The sequence below is a fragment of the Notamacropus eugenii genome, chromosome 4, assembly GCF_028372415.1.
Source record: "Notamacropus eugenii isolate mMacEug1 chromosome 4, mMacEug1.pri_v2, whole genome shotgun sequence".
Taxonomy (NCBI): domain Eukaryota; kingdom Metazoa; phylum Chordata; class Mammalia; order Diprotodontia; family Macropodidae; genus Notamacropus; species Notamacropus eugenii.
Window position 1 is genome coordinate 348,449,931 of NC_092875.1, and position 16,592 is coordinate 348,466,522.

The following is a 16,592-nucleotide window of genomic DNA, read 5'->3' on the forward strand; positions in this document are numbered from 1 at the left end:
GTGTAGAATCACAAGAGAACTTAGGTGTCATTGAGTCCAACCCTTCCTTTTACAAAGTAAGAATCTGATCTCAAGAAAGACAAGTGATTTTCCTTAAGTAGTAAGTGGTAGAGCCAACATTCCAATTAAAGTCTTCTGACTCAAAATCTAATATTCTTTCTCCCATGGAATTTAACACTTCAACAACTACCATCAAATGTAGGGTTATATAGCTAGTCCAAAAGGCATAAAAAAATGATGTAGCCTTCCTTTCTAGGGCTTTCTCCTAATATACAGTGCCTTGTTACACTTTGGGGACCACTCTCATCTCTGGTTTGAAGACACTGGAATCTGGTATTTGGCTTCTTCCACCCAGGGGAGCAGAGAACAATTCCCTTTAGAAACACTTAGACTTACAAGGCTCAAAATATGAAACAGCTTTCCTTTTTTACAAGTTAATGGACACATGACTAGATCTGAGTCTCATGTCATTAAGGAAACCAACGGCCTCAAAGACCTGTATAATTTTCATGATTTCCATGAGTATGGCTCTAGCAACTGAAGGAAAACTGAACTATTATTCTTTGCATTTGTATTTCATACTACAGCCTCCTTTTTTGAGCAATATTGCTTTTTTCCTCAGCAGCTCCCTTGTTTTTTAAGTCATCCCCCTGTTTTATGATGATAAGATGCCTGTAGCTCTGCCTCCTGTAGAACCACCATTCCTTGTAGCTTTGTTTCCTTTAATTTATCACTGTAAATGCTTGAACTCAAGCTTGGCTTCTAGCACCGTTATATTGTATGGACCAGTTCTAGGCTCCTAGGTGTTGGAACAGATAGAATTTGGGACTTAACAAACAGGAATATATGAGTTTGAATCCTGACCAAGACACTTACTGGCTAAGTGACACTGGGTTGTTGTGAGGATCAAATCGTTAACAAAATGCTTTGCAAACTTTAAAGCATTATATAAATGCTAGTTATTCTTTCATTCCTTCATTCATTTATTATGTTACATATGTTTACAATGCAACATATACTTCTACCCTTTGGATAGCTTCTTTTGTACATTTTGTACACGTAAGTGCTATAGCTTCAATGCACCCTAACAAAAGGACCCTTATGACATGGAAACTTTTCTGAAGCATTCAAAGAGATCTGTGTTCAATTCCAACTAGCTTATAGTAAAGCAGTCCTACATGCTTCTTTTTTTCTCAGTGACTAGGAAATGGGTCTATTGCTTATAAAACCTCTTAACAAGTTAGAGGATTTGAAAGGGTACCCCTCCTCTTTCTCCTCCCATCTATTACATAGGGGCAGCTAGGTGGTACAGTGGATACAGTGCAGGAGTTAGGAAGACCTGAGTTCAAATCTCACCTCAGACACTGACACTCACTAGCTGTGTGACCTTGGGCAAGTCACTTAACCCTAATTGCCTCTTCCTGGGTCATCTCCAGTCATTCTGATGAATATCTGGTCACTGGATTCAGGTGGTTCTGGAGGAGAAGTGAGGCTGGTAACCTACACAGCCCTCCTTCACTCAAAACAAAGTCAAGTGCAAGTCATGTCATTATTTCTCTGATGGAATGATCTTCTTCGGCAGCGAAGGATGAACACACATCTACTACATACTATCATCGAAGGCACCTAGACTGGGTTATTCAAATTATCCCAATACCACTTTGTAAAATTCCTTCACAAAGGAGAGGGAAGAGGTAGAGGTGGCTGCCCCTCAGCTCTCTGGCTCCAGTCCTGAGGGAAATGAAGACTTGTAGAGGTATTCCAAATGAATTTAACTCCATTACTAAAGCTGAATCAATGAAAAGATTACATCTCTGTGATAATCAAAACAAATAAGAATTAGTACACTTTGCTTTTATAGGTATTAGATGTTGGACATCAACTATAGTGAAGAATTAAGACTCTGCTCTTAAAATTCTATGATCTTAAAAAAGGCAGTCACATTTGCCAAACCTGACAACTGACCGTGTCATGGTGATTATTGAAAGTAGCCATCATCACTTTAACATTAAATATTTGGATATAGGAACAATTCCATTTACAGCCGTTATCCCAAGAATGATCACCTTGCATTAGGCCAGATGACTTTAACCTGGCCCAACAGGTATCTACTACTGGCCCTATGGTTGGTGATCTGTACAAATACACTAAAAATACTGGAAATTAGTGAAAGTTTTAACAAGGTAAAATCATGTTCCTTTTGCTTTCCAATGGCATTCTTGATGCAGTAATTTCAATGTCTTTGTTTTTGTTTTGTCTGAGATTCCAGTACTTGAATAATGATATACTGTGTGAGGATATGACCGACAAGGCTTGAGCAATGACATCATGCTCCCAGCCAAAACAAATACAGACAAAGGAATTAAAGACTTTCCATTTGAAATGCTCCATGTTGCACAAGGCCAGTGGCATGAGTTGATTATGCTTTTCATTCAAGCAGGTCCAAATGCCATTGGATACTTTGGCTGATTCAACAACATAAAACTAACTAAGAAAAACCAATAGCAGAATAAGATTAATGCAAAAGAACATATCTCCAATTATATGATATTCTAAGGCTGACAGAGGAAAGATCAAAACAGGAACCAGGGGCTCAAAATCCAGTTCAGTGTAGCAAGTGTCAAGAGAAATATATGTGAAAGAAAAAATGACGTTATTTGGGAATGGGGGGAACAAATTGATGACCTGTGTGTTATTAATCAAGTACCAAAAAAAGGAAGCAATGTTTGGAGATATTTAAAATGATTTCTGCATTAAGATGAAATAATTTTCTTCTATTTAGAACCTGTAAAAATGAAAGAGGTAAACTAAATAAATGCAATGGTATCTCCAATAAATTTAAAGAAAGACTCCTAGATGGACCCTCCAGTGAGTATGTAGAACACATGTACAAGAGATACACAGGATTAAAAGACATACACACACTGGAAAATGACATCAGGATCCCAGAGAGATAGTGGAAGGATGGAAGGGCCTATGGAGTGCTATGGTCCATGGGGTCATAAAGAGTCAGATATTACTGAAAGACTGAACACAAACATTAACTGAACCGTCAAGGCTCTGGATAATCAACTGTACCAGACTTGAAAACATGTCCAGTTGACTAGATATATATTATTATGTATGTCATATATGTATAGATTTCAAGAAAAGATTTCAAAGGGTTCCTCAGAAAGATAGTTAGGATCCTGTTAACTAAATTCTACAGTAGAAGTTGACACAGAAGGAAAAGGAAAGCTTCAATAATGGAGTTCTGCAGACATGTAACAAACACCATTCTGATTAGGAAAAGAAAAGGTGATTTTTGCAGAGTTGAGTGTGGAAGCACAGAAAACCAACCAAAAAACTGAGATTTTATAAAGACATGTATAGAAGATAATAACATAAACAGGTGAAAAAAGAACAAGTACAAGGGCACATCTTGGTAAGAACGATGTCAGTAATGAGCTCAAAATTAGCTGAGACTAAAAATTAAAACCAAGGATAACAAAATTATTTTTGTTAATTTTTCTGTTTAAAGAAATATTGGGGGAAAGAGAATTTTAGAAAAGGAATGACTTTCTTAGTTGGATAGGATGATGATAACTGATGAAAGAAAGAAGGTAGAATTATTCAGTGCTTATATTCTTTTTATTTTATTTTTTAACAAAGAAAATTGTTTTTAAACTGAAGACCAGAGTTGAGTCCAACATGCATTGACTTCCCAGAGTCCTGGAAGTCCCCTTTGTCACCAAAAGAATTGAACCTCCAGATTGGAACTTCACATCCTCCATCCTAAACATTTTCATTTACTCAGAGCTGGGACATTGTATTAAGGCTGAGCTGTCAGGATGAAAGGATAAGTGAATATTCATTTTAATTCACCATATCTAACTAGTCCCTGACCATTGAGCTTCCCATCCAACCATTTGCCAGGACACTAGGGTCTACGCAGGGCAGGAATCTTGCCATTTGCCCTATTGTGGTATAAGTACTACCCTTTCCACAGCTTGATTTTTTCTAGGAATGACAATAAAATCAATATTACCATTACAATTCTAAAGGTCATGAAAACCTCCTGCTTACAATCCCTGTGACTCTCTTTCTCACTACTCCTCAATGCCCCCTTTAGCATGTTCACTGAGGGTAGGAATTTGTATTTGTAGCCAAATGACTAGCTCAGTGACCAACACATAGTAGATGTTTAAAAACTGTTGGTTTACTAAATAATTGACAGTTCAGTTGTACTCAGTCTTGTGCAGGTCACTTCCACGGTACTGAGTTCAGTTCTTGATAATACAGTCCTAAACTGGATATTGATAAACTGGGTAGCAACCAGAAGAGTGAAGGGACAAGGCATAAGAACTGACTGGAGGAACTGGGAATATTTACCTTAAAGAAAAGACAGGGAAATCTGATAGCCCTCTTCAAGTATTCGAACAACTGTCATGTGGAAAAGGAGTTAGATTTGTTCTTTTTTACCCCTGAGAGAAAAACTAAAAGCAATGGCAAAAATCTCAAAGAGTTAGATTTAGTCTTGACTCTTAATAGAGTGCTTGGATCATAGGAGGTTATTAAAATGTTTGTTGACTTGTCTCAAGTAGGTAGAGGCTACATGAGTGAAGAGATGGAGGTAGATAAGAGAGGTGTTGTCAAGGAGGAATCAACCAGACTTGACTAGTCAGTTCGATGTGGTAGTAGAGGAAATGGAAGAGTTCAAGATAACACTAGCAGATTTTAAGACTGGAGGTCTAGATGAGTAATGTTGCCAGAAACAATCATGTGAAAGTTTGTAGATGGAAAGAATTTAGAAGGAAATCTTTGGGACGTGTTGAATTTAATCCACCCAGATAATATTATTATTAATATAATATTATATATCGTATATACTCAATATGTATGATATATAAATATTATTTTGTCATAGTTAATAATAATGATAGCAAGTATTTACATAGCATATAACTTTCCTACTTGAAACATGAAAACTTCTTGAAAGACTTTAAAATCTAAACACTCCAACAGGCAATAAAAGATTAGAGTTCCAAAGAGTTATTTCTGCATCTCTTAACTAGAAGAGGCCTATAGTAAAATACTTTTTTATGTCATATCTAAACCATAGTTTGTATAGGATGAAAAAAAAGAGAAAACTTCAGTAATTCTTAGGAAATAACCAGGCTAAAATCATAAGATTTCTAAAATATGATAAAAAGGAAACAGTATGGGATAGCTGGAGTCCCAAGATCCCATGGGATAAATACTCTTCATTCTTCAATTTAGAACATGTGGGAACTGAGAGAGCTAGGGAAATATGTGTTGTTTTTTTTTCTTTTTGTTCAATTCCATTTAGTTTATGCTACTAGAAGTATGAAGAATTTAAAAGTGGCATGCCCAGAAATGTCTATTATTAACTCTCACCCAACAGAACCCCTATCATAGATCACACTACTAAAGAAACCACTAGTAAAAAGGAAGGGAGGTACACTCCTGGCAACCTGCAAATAACACTTTGTCTCATAAAAGCAACAACATGCAGTGGATAGCGAATTGAGCTTGTAGTCTGGGGAAACTAAGTTCAAATCTGGCCTTAGACACTTAACAAATATATGATAATGAATAAGTCATATGACCCTCTCTCAGAGCCTTATTTCCCTAGGGTGGGGTGAAGGGGGTACTGGATGGTGCCTAAAGCCCCATCCTACATTAAATCTAGGATTCTATAAAAAATAGTTTGGTGTAGTGATGAAATACTTACGTCGAAGTTAATTTGGGACCAGGATACATTGGGGTGGGGGGAATATTGCAGAACTGATCTGGGAAATGAACCACTATTCATATTAACGACATGGCAAATGAACTTTTGGAATTGCACCCACTGACAATTTGGGGCAAACCTGTATTTGCCAAAAGCAAACCTTTCTGACATTTATCTGCTATGTTTGATATGTTCAAAGCTATCTACAATGTATTCCGGAGGCATTTTCTCTGTTTTAACCAAAGATTTTAGGTAGGGACTTTGGATGCACACATCTTTGGCTCTTTGAGGGTTGTATCTTCTTTGGCAAGTTGCACACTTTTCTAAGTAACAGTTCTGGTCCTTGCTGTCTGAGTGTCTATTAAGCAGCATGTTCCAATATTTCTACAAGTAAATGTATCTAACTCCAGGGGAAAGGATAGTGTCACGGTTTTATTTCTCAAGAGCTAGAAACATTTAACCTGCAATCTTACCACACATGCCAGACTTGTCATTATTTCAGGGTAACACACCCTGTTCCATGTTGTTGCTCCAAGATTATAAAAGACTGATAAAAGTAAACTGATTACTTATTAGCTTGTTGAAGGAATGAATTCAGCTTAACACATTTCTGGAAACTGCTGAGTACATTTGAATTTTTAATTGCTTCCAAAATATTTGTAAGTCAAGTGAACACCTATAGATAAAGGAGAGACATTGTTCAGTAAATGAATTAATTAGGTTTTGTTTAATTGCTGTAGCTTGTAATTAATCACTTAATGTTAGGTATAGACACATGTAACAAATTGGGACTAACAAGGAGAACCAACAAAGGGTAAAGAGTGCATTTTGCCAAAGCTACAACCCAATAAAGCCAATAAATTTGTCTGTTGGAAATTTAGCAATTCCTTGGAAATATTAATATGATGAAATCAGTACTTCTGATTAGAAACAACTTCTATTTCTAACCTCAGAAAGATATTTTTAAAAATAGCTTATTAGCTTTTACATATCAAATCATATTCTGAGGAATTAAGTGTAGATGAAATAGATCGATAATGGTAACTTTAAATTTCCATTGAGAATACATATGAGAATAATTTGGTGTAAGGGAAGACAGAGGGAAGGAAACGTAGAGGTATGCTTGGAAGATTTCAAAATTCCCAACATTAAAATAATCACTTATGTTGTTTTATCCCACCTAGGCAGCTAGATGGCACAATGGATAAAACTCTGGGCCTGAGTTCAAACGTGGCCTCAGACACTTAGTAGCTATGTAACCTTGGCCAAGTCACTCAGTCTGTCTTCTTCAGTCTCTTCACCTATAAAATGGGGATCATAATATACCTACCTCACCCAGTTGTTGTAAAGATCAAATTAGATCAACTGGAATAATGTTTGTAAAATGTTTAATAGGGTGCCTGGCATATAGTAAGAGCTTAATAAATGTCTGTTCCCTCTTTCCAGCTAAAGCTATAACTGGATACACCCATTTGTAGCTTAATTCTAGAATGGAGAAATGAACACACCATGGCACAAGGCCTATTCCCTGTGGACAGCATTTCCTTTCTTCTCCAGTCAGGGTGGGGTTAAAGGGACCATTCTAGTTTAAAAGGAACACATATCTAATCATGGATCTTTTCCCCTAAGTTTGGCATAGTTTCATGACAGACTAGATAGACACTGAGAAGGCTTCAAATTGAGAAAATGAACAAGAATGACATCCCAGATTCTTACCTGTGTGAGAGGCCACATAGAAATGGTGTTTCACCTCCATCATAACACCATTCTCACCACTTACCCACCCCCAGCAGACAGAGATAGAGACAGAGACATAGAGAGAAGAGAGAGGGAGACAGAGACAGAGAGATAGGAAGAGAGAGAGAGAGAGATACAGAGAGAGAGAGAGAGAGAGAGAGAGAGAGAGAGAGAGAGAGAGAGAGAGAGAGAGAGAGAGAGAGAGAGAGAGAGAGAGAGAGATGAGAGTCTGTGAGTTTACTACAGCTGCTAATTAGAAAATTAGAACACCACAAACGGTTTGCATTTTACTGGCAGCCAAAGCTGCTCCCTTCCCACTCCCTTCCACCCACCCCTGGTGTTTTAAAGTACTTTTTGAATTGTTTGTTGTCAGCAAAACAAGTGTGCTACCTGCGATCCCACAGACAACAAAGCCCAGCAGCAGGATTTCAGTCAGGTGATGTCACCCAGGTAAAATTGTACTGACAAGCTTTTAATTAAAGTTTTCCCACACATCTTTCCGCTGGTCCCCAGGAGCTATTATTCATTATGTCTGGACTGTCAGCCAATTGTGAGTCGGGAGGGAAGTGTTTTATTTTCAAAGCTCTTGCTGACAGCTAGAGAACACTTTGTTATACAATCTGTTTACTTTACACACACACACACACACACACACACACACACACACACACACACACACACACACACACACACACACACACACACACACACACACACACACACACACACACACACACACACACACACACACACACACACCCCATCTTGCTAAAGGGGAAATGGCCAGGCCATGGTGTTTAGAGTTTATGGCAATAATTAAATACATCTGGTATTGGAGTAACTGAAGGGGGGAAGGTGAAAAAGAGAAGAAGGACCACAAACCTCTTTCAATAAACAATTACTCCACCCTCCCAGTCCACTCCCAAACCTCCCCTCCCCCCAGCTTTTCAAGATGAAATTTTCTCCATGAAGTCACAGGTTCGAACAGGTGCACATGGCCCACAGCAGGAATATCCAGATGTGGGAAATGGGGACAGCTAGTCAAAAAAAGTAACTATGATAAAATAACACTTCCAATGGAAGGTGGATTCTTTGTGCTCTATCTGAATAAGAGAGAAGTTCCTGAAGCATGCTTTTGTCAACATTTAAATAAGTCATTACCACACAATTCAGTCTCTGGGAACATGAAAGAAGAGGGATAAGGAAAGTTAGGGAGGGATGACTTGAAATACTGAATTGAACCCACTAACAACCAACCTTTGCTCTGACCTCCAAGACAAACCAAGATGGGAATTTTGGGAGGAAAAAAAATGGAGTTTTCAAATTTTAACCCTTGAATGTTGAATGTTCAGAAGGAACATTTCTACTTTGTCCAGAAAGATAAAACATAATATACCTTTTCAATGTATGATAATATATATTAATAGCCACCAAATAATTTTCTTTCTTTGGAAACTAGTAGAATATCTGGCTTGTACTTCCTACAATCTGATTACTCCAAAGGCCAACTGAAAGTTTACTCTTTCATTATTGTTGTTATTTTTTATTCAATTAGGAATTTCACTTCAAATGCCTTCCAGCGAAATAAAACTATAAAAATGAGCTAATATGATCTCACAGCATTCAGACAAACTCATCAAGTTCTTTTCCACTAGCTACACTCATACTGTGTACACTCTTTAGTATAGAGTGCTTGCCACTGAACCAGCAGGAAGAGCACAATCTAAGAATGGAGGCCTACAAAAAAGGTTTGAAATGATACGCCTACCTCTCTTCTACTATGAAATTCTACTGTGGTATTGGTGAATTAATGTGTGTGTGTGTGTGTGTGTGTGTGTGTGTGTGTGTGTGTATTTGATGCATTGGTTTTGGGATGTTGTCTCCCTCATCAGACTGTGAGCTCCTTGAGAGCAGGGACTTTTTTTTTCCCTTTCTCTATATTTCTGGCACTTGGCCTAATACCTACCACATAGTAGGTGTTCAGTGAACTCTTGTGGAATTGACTGTATTCAGAATGCAAGCTTCAATATGGTTTGAAAATCATCCTATCAAGAGAACCACCATTAGTTTGCCTATAATACTCCTAGCCTGGCCTGAAAATTGAATTGACCAACTCTCAATTTCTTTCCCCTCCTAGCATTCTCTGCTTAATACTATTTCTATTCCAAAGGCTGGAAGAATAAACACTTCTGCCTGCAGCAGATACCCCATTCCTTGCAAACATAAATTTGCCGAGGAGGAAAAGATGATCGGAGGTAAAGGTGTCTGATCAGCCATTTCTTTTCAGACCTTGTTTCTATGACTGAGCTAACTCAGCGCATTCATAACTTACATGTGAATCCTATACAATTTTGTATAAGAGCCTCTTTATTTTTTTATTGTTTAGACCATAAATAATTCCATCATATACATGCATTGGAATTTAAGATATGGAAAAAAAATGACCATTTATCCTGATTTAATATTCATATCAGTGAGATGGAGGAAAAATCAGAAAACCCAGCATGGTGGAGCAATGGAGCAATTCACGGGCCCTATTCTTGAAAGTATCATATATGAATCCTTAGCTGGGGGAAGAGAGAATGGGCATTACTCTGGGCTAGTTAATAATGGGCATTTGTACTGATAAGTCACTCTCCTTTCTTCAGCTACTGAAAATTTAACTGGCAAGGCTGATTATCACTGCTAGAATTAAAAATGAACTTTGCTGCCAGCAAGTTAATGCAGTCATGGTCATCTACATGTTCATAAAGTTTTCTCATTCTATAGAACTTTCTTCATCTCAATGCATTACATCTGAAGAGGAGGAAATTCCAAGGTGGTGGTCCTATGTATGTGTGTCTGGCATGGGATTTTTTTTTTTTGGAGACCTGGAGGAGGCAAGCAGTGATGATTCAAATAGATACCAGGAATTGAATGATGATGGTACCTATGTCCACAGAAGAATGGCCACCCCCTGCTTCAATTAGACTTCCAACAGACCTTCCCCAAATCTCTGGTCAAGCAGTTACTTTTACCTCTGTCCTAGCCTCACACAATTAGTACATGGACACTATGATTCTTAGGAAACACATCTAGGATGTTCAAAATATTCCAGATATTGGAGTAAGCCTCTCTAAAATATTTCCAAGCTCTATGTCCATTTTCCTTTATATGCACCCTGCCTAACACTGCAGCTTATGTCTTCTTTAAAAAAAAAATTAAAACAAGACACCGTTGGTAATGCAGAATGAAACAGAGCCTGGATTAATATCCACCCACCCTCTTTTAAAAGCATTGAGGAATTCTTTAACTACTACCACACCCTGTGTGGAGTCTTCATTCTGGTGTCTGAGAACAAACCTTTCAGGGCCAGACTAAGTCTCCTAGTGTGGCATTGTTCTGGACACAGGAGCTAGTCTGGGAACCTATACAATGGGTAAAAAGCTCCCCTTCCTCTATCCCCACTATCCCCCTACCCCCCCCCCACACACACATATACTGAGAAACATATACTTGTTTCTATGCAAGTAGGGTATATGAGTTATTAATGATAGAATTTTAAAAGATTCTAGTTGGAAGAAATATACAAATTCAACTGAATTCATTGCTGTGTGGGGTATATTCATACACAGAAATTCCATTTCCTATGGGTTATCTGGTTGTTTATTTTAAGGTAATAGAGTAGGGAGTTTGAGTTTATCTATTTTGGTACATTTCATAAAGATAATCCTTAAATACTCAAATGGATCCATAACCTCATTGCTTTGGAAGTTCTTTTCAGTGATATAGACCACAGTCCATATGTGGAAGTAAGATTATGTCAGGATGATAGTTGCCCTGAAATGTGCCTCCTCCGTGAAACCAAAAGGAGAAGCCACATTAGAAAAACAACCAGGCCTAAAAAGCTGAGTTGCCAGCCTGGCCTGGTCTCAACACAAATTTTAAGTATTAGTAATAACAACAATGAGATAATGTTCTACTTCTCAATAAAAATACTGAGGAAATACAGTTGTTGCGAGTGTGCCAGAAGAAATGGTAACCAGTAGACAAGTGCATAAGAAATAACTTAGGGTCTGATACTGAAAACTCCCATTAAAACTTGTATGAGCTGACAACTTGGGCCCAAGGAAAAGAACCACAATAAGGCCCTCATGAACACTTTGTTCTAAACCTATGCCTGCCACTGACATTTTGTCACAGGAATGGGGTTAAATACATAAAAAGCTTTATCTGTGAGAAGCAACAAAGAAGCACTGTACCTTCTAAACCCCTGTACTCGTCCAATAACAACTGGTTACAAGGACTGTTATCAATCACTCCAATTTGCAAAAAGTTTTCAGTCATGTTTTTTCTTGATGATTCATTCATAGCTCTCAAATGATCAAGATCTCTTCTACAGTCATTTTTTTGTGCTTCTGTGGACAAGGACTGACCAAACATGACAAGGGACTAGGTTTGGGTTTCCCTGCGGCCTTTTTGTTCTGAACAGACCTTACTTGCTCTTTGTACTAAAGAAAGGTAACTATGCTAATTGTCTCATTTGCACTCAGGGCTTAAACTTTAGCTCCCATAGACTTCAGGCTCTGGATTTGTTTTCTTTTGCCTTCTTAGGTCCAAGAACTTTTAGGACGGAAGTACTTCACTTTTTTTCCTGTCCCTTTGGCAGTCTGGTGAGGTCCTCAGAATAATGTTTTTGAATGCAAAAAAAAAAAAATGAAATAGGTAGGATTACAAAGGAAATCAATTATATTGAAATACAGTTATCAAAACATTGCTTTAAAAAACAAATTCATGGATTCCAGGTTAAGAACGCTGCTTTAAATTGAATGTGAGAGGAGACCTTGAAATATTCTTTCCTTTTTATGCTAGAAGGAGAATGAGGATAGATCAGAAAGATTTCACAGACACACATTGGATCACAGCAACACAGATTTATAGCTGGAAGGGGACTTAGAGACGAACTAGTTCAAATGCCTCATTTTATAAGTGAAGCAAAGACTCAGAGAGGTTGTGACTACCCCAATGCCAGCTAAGTAGCAGTGACAGGATTTTACTTCAGGTGCTCTGACGACAATACCTTCCATCAGTGCCCCATGCTGCCTCTCCGTCTTTTAATTTCTTTTTGTCTTTCCTTGTTGTAATTCCATCTGAACCAAATTGGATTTGAGAATCTTTACTATAACATGCCTAAGTGATCTTCCAGTCTCTGAAGATTGCCAAGGATGGGGAGCTCACTACCTGTTGAGACAATGCAGTCCAGGTCTGGCAACCTCCGATTATTACAGTTTTCCTGACATCAAACCTAGTTTGATCTCTTTGCAGTTCCTAGCCATTTTGGTCCTATGGGGCCAAACAGAACAAATCTAATCCCTCTCTCACATGATCTCCTTTCAAATATTTGAAGATAGTTATCATATCTCCTCTGAGTTTTCTCTTCTCCAGGGTGAATATCCTCAGTTCCTTCCAATGATCCTCATAGAATATGAACTCAAGGCCATTCAATGCCTGGCAAACAGTAAGTAAGTAGTTAATACTTGTTGACTGAGTGACTGTCTATCTAACTGCCTTCCCCGGACATAAATTGTGGTGTATAAAACTAAATAGAATAATGCAAATGAGGTCTGAATAGGGCACCTTCCATTGAAATGATTACTTCCATATTTTAGAAACTATTACCCCCTTTGAATGATGCCCAAATTATACCAGGCTTTTACTTTTCTTTGTTGTTGTTCTCCTCCCCCTCCCCGCTACTGCCACATTCTGTTGCTGACCCAAACTAACCTTGCAAGTCACTAAAATCTCCAGGTATTTTTTTTTTCAGATTAGCTAGGTGGCACAATGGATAGAGTGTCAAGCCTGGAGTCAGGAAGGCCCATATTTGCGAGTTCAAAGCCAGCCTCAGACACTTACTAGATGTGTGACCCTGGGCAAGTCACTTAACCCTCTTTACCTCAGTTTCCTATAAAATGAGCTAGAGAAGAAAATGGCAAACCACTAAATTATCTTTGCCAAGAAAAACCCAAATGGGATCATTAAGAGTTGGAGACAACTAAGTAACAACAATTTTTTTTTTTTTGGAGTAATTCTTGTTAAACCAAGCTTCCCCTGCTATAACTTTGAAATTTATTTTTTTTTTACCAAAGTGTAAGACTTTAAAATTGATCCCTATTTGACTTCAAATAAATTTAGCCCAATGCTGTAGCAGAGTCAAGAATGTTTTGTATCCTAACTGCCATCCTGAGGGTTAGTTAAACCTCTCAACTTTGTTTCAGCTACAAATTTAATGAGCATGTTATCTCTGCCTTTACCTGAGTTGTGAATAACAATGTTAAACACCACAGGGCCAAGCACAGTTCCCTGGGATATGGCACTGGAGGCCCAAGCCTGGGCCACCCAAATGATTCTGAATCCATCTGATTGTGATCTAAGTCTTTCTCCATCTTCTTCGCAAGAGTAGTATGAGCTGCTTTATTAAAAGCTTTGCTAAAATCCTAGACAAATTGTATCCACAGTAATCCTGTCAACCAAGAAAATGAACTGGATCTGGCATCACCTGTTCTTGAAGCCCTGCTGGTTCTCTCCCTATATAGATGTTTGCCAATCATCTCTTTAAGGACTCATTGTGGAATTTCCCTAGGAATTGAAGTAAAAGTCTGTGATTGTATTTTAGAGGCAAATTTATAAAGCTGAAAAACATTGATTTTACCCTTGATATTAACACCAATTGTACTTTTTTTTAAAAACCCAAATAATCTGTTCCATCTTTCCTGTACAATTGCATTATTTAAGTTGCATCACTCTCATTCTTTTATTCTTGAACTGAAAATGGGAGTATTTCCTATCAAATATGTTGGGGTGGGAGGAAATATGAGGCAGAGCATTTAGCTATTGCAGCAAACTGCCAGGTGAGATCTGATCTCTGGCAAACACACCTTTCCAGCAGTCTGGGCCAGAGCTCCTGGCTGTTTGCCTACTAGGATCATGGGGAAGAGTAAAGCTAAAAATAATAAAAGAAAAACCTTCAGTTTACCCATGAGGTAAAGTACATAACAAAAAAAATGCCATCTTTCAAACCTCAGCTGTTGGAAGTTCAAACTTCCCTTCAATCAGAGGAAGGCAAAAGGCAGCTTAAATCGTGCCCTGACATCAAACAGAGAATCTGTGCAGTTCCGAGGCCCAAAGTTCTATGCCTAATCTTATCTTCTCCTTTCCCCACCGCACCCCTAATATTCTGAAGTAAGTTATGTCTATAAAAGAAGTTCCACTGCTTCTCCTACAGAGGAGCAGATTTCAACATATGCCTATCTAAGTGCTCCTTGATCTTATCCCTGTATGTACATGTTACAGCTGCAGTCACTGGCTGCCCTAGTTACCTCTTTGCTTCCAGGTGAAATTGAAGTTGATTAGAATCTCTGAAGCTTAATAGGACCCTGGTCCCTTAGAGATTACTTCTTTCCCTGTGTGTCCTGATGGCACTTGAGATCCACCAAAGTGTGCTTCTATTAATGGCCCTTTGAGGTAAACTTCAGGCTATAAGAGACAGAACATTTTCAATAGAGTAGCCTGATCTTTGGAAACATTTTTACTTTCAGTCTCAGCATAAATGTATCCCCTTCCTCCACCTCAAGTTTCACTCTTTGAGACTTAGAGATAGATATGGATGGTGGGGAGAAGGAAGTTACTTTCTTTTAGTTTTCTTTACCTGAAATGTTGTACATTCCAACAACACTACATTTTATTCATTTTAAATGTAAAATCTATTCTGCAAAATCATTCAAAAGTTTTGGCATGTGTGTTAATTGAACACATGATCTTTCAGGATACTTATAGCAGATTTTCAATAGTTACCAATGGTTGAAGTTTGACAGGGCAGATTAGGGAATAGTTTTTTGTTGTTTAAAATTAGGAAGGGAGGGGAATGGCATATTTGGCATGATAAGCTGTGATAGTTTAAAGAGATAAGCAATATGTAAGTGATAAATACACAAGGAGACAAAGAGAAACTGGAGAACATCCTGAAAAATCTCGGGAAACAAAAGATCACATTTTCAGACTTCACTATAGCAAGTATCACTATCTGGGTGATCTAGGTCATGACTCAATTTTTTTAAAAAAGGATTTAGCCATGCTAACTGGGTGATCTTTATAATCTTACATTATCACTAGAAAATAATTGGTTGGGATCTCACCAAAAAATGTTACCTCAGTATATTTTACAAATAATTCCTCTGTGTGAATGAGAAAAATAGAAATGTGGGAAAGAAAAAAATCAAGAAAAAAATGCCTCAACTTCTTTTCTGTCTGAAATCATTTCCAACCATGTGTCAAACAGATGACATGTAGGTGTTTGCAGATGAGTCCGTGGTGGCATGTCCATGTGCTCTGCTGAGTCTATGTGGCACACAGATGTTCCTAGGGGTCTTTGATAGCTAGGAAGCCCCAGACCTATTTTGGAGGGAAAATCATCCACAGATGTTTTACAAAGATAGAAACCAACCTATCACCAATAAATTAGTCAAATTTACAGTTCCCTAGATCAAGGCTCTCTTCTGAAGTGTAAATTATTAGGATAGGGTCAAATCAGAGGAATCTAGTATTCAAAGGTAGAAACCTCAGTGATGGATGCCTTTGGCAAATTTATTTCTTTCTATGAAAATATCACCAAGAAAAATGAATCCCATTCTGAATACTCACCAAGAAATGGAGAGGCAATTCACTTGACTTGAATAAGGAATTATTAAGCATCTATCATGTGGAGGGTGCTAGACATACAAAGACAAAATGAAAACATTCCCTGACCTTAAGTAGCTTACATTTTGCCAGGAGGATAGAATGTGTATATAAATAAGTAAATTCAAGATAATTTGATGAGAGAGCTTTAACAAGTAGGAAGATCAGGAAAGATTTCATATAGGAGTTAGTACCTGTAAAGAAATAACACGAGTCTTACTCTAATACTATCCTCAGAATTCATGCCTTGGGCATGTGCTTAAGGTAAGACAGAGAATCATTTCCTTGATGTCATGGTCTTTGAAAATGAAGGACAAACACAGCAACAACCAACAACCAACTAGGTAAGATAGGACTTTCTTAAAGTCTTACTAACAAAACCTCCTTAGATGAAGATCCCTTTAGACAT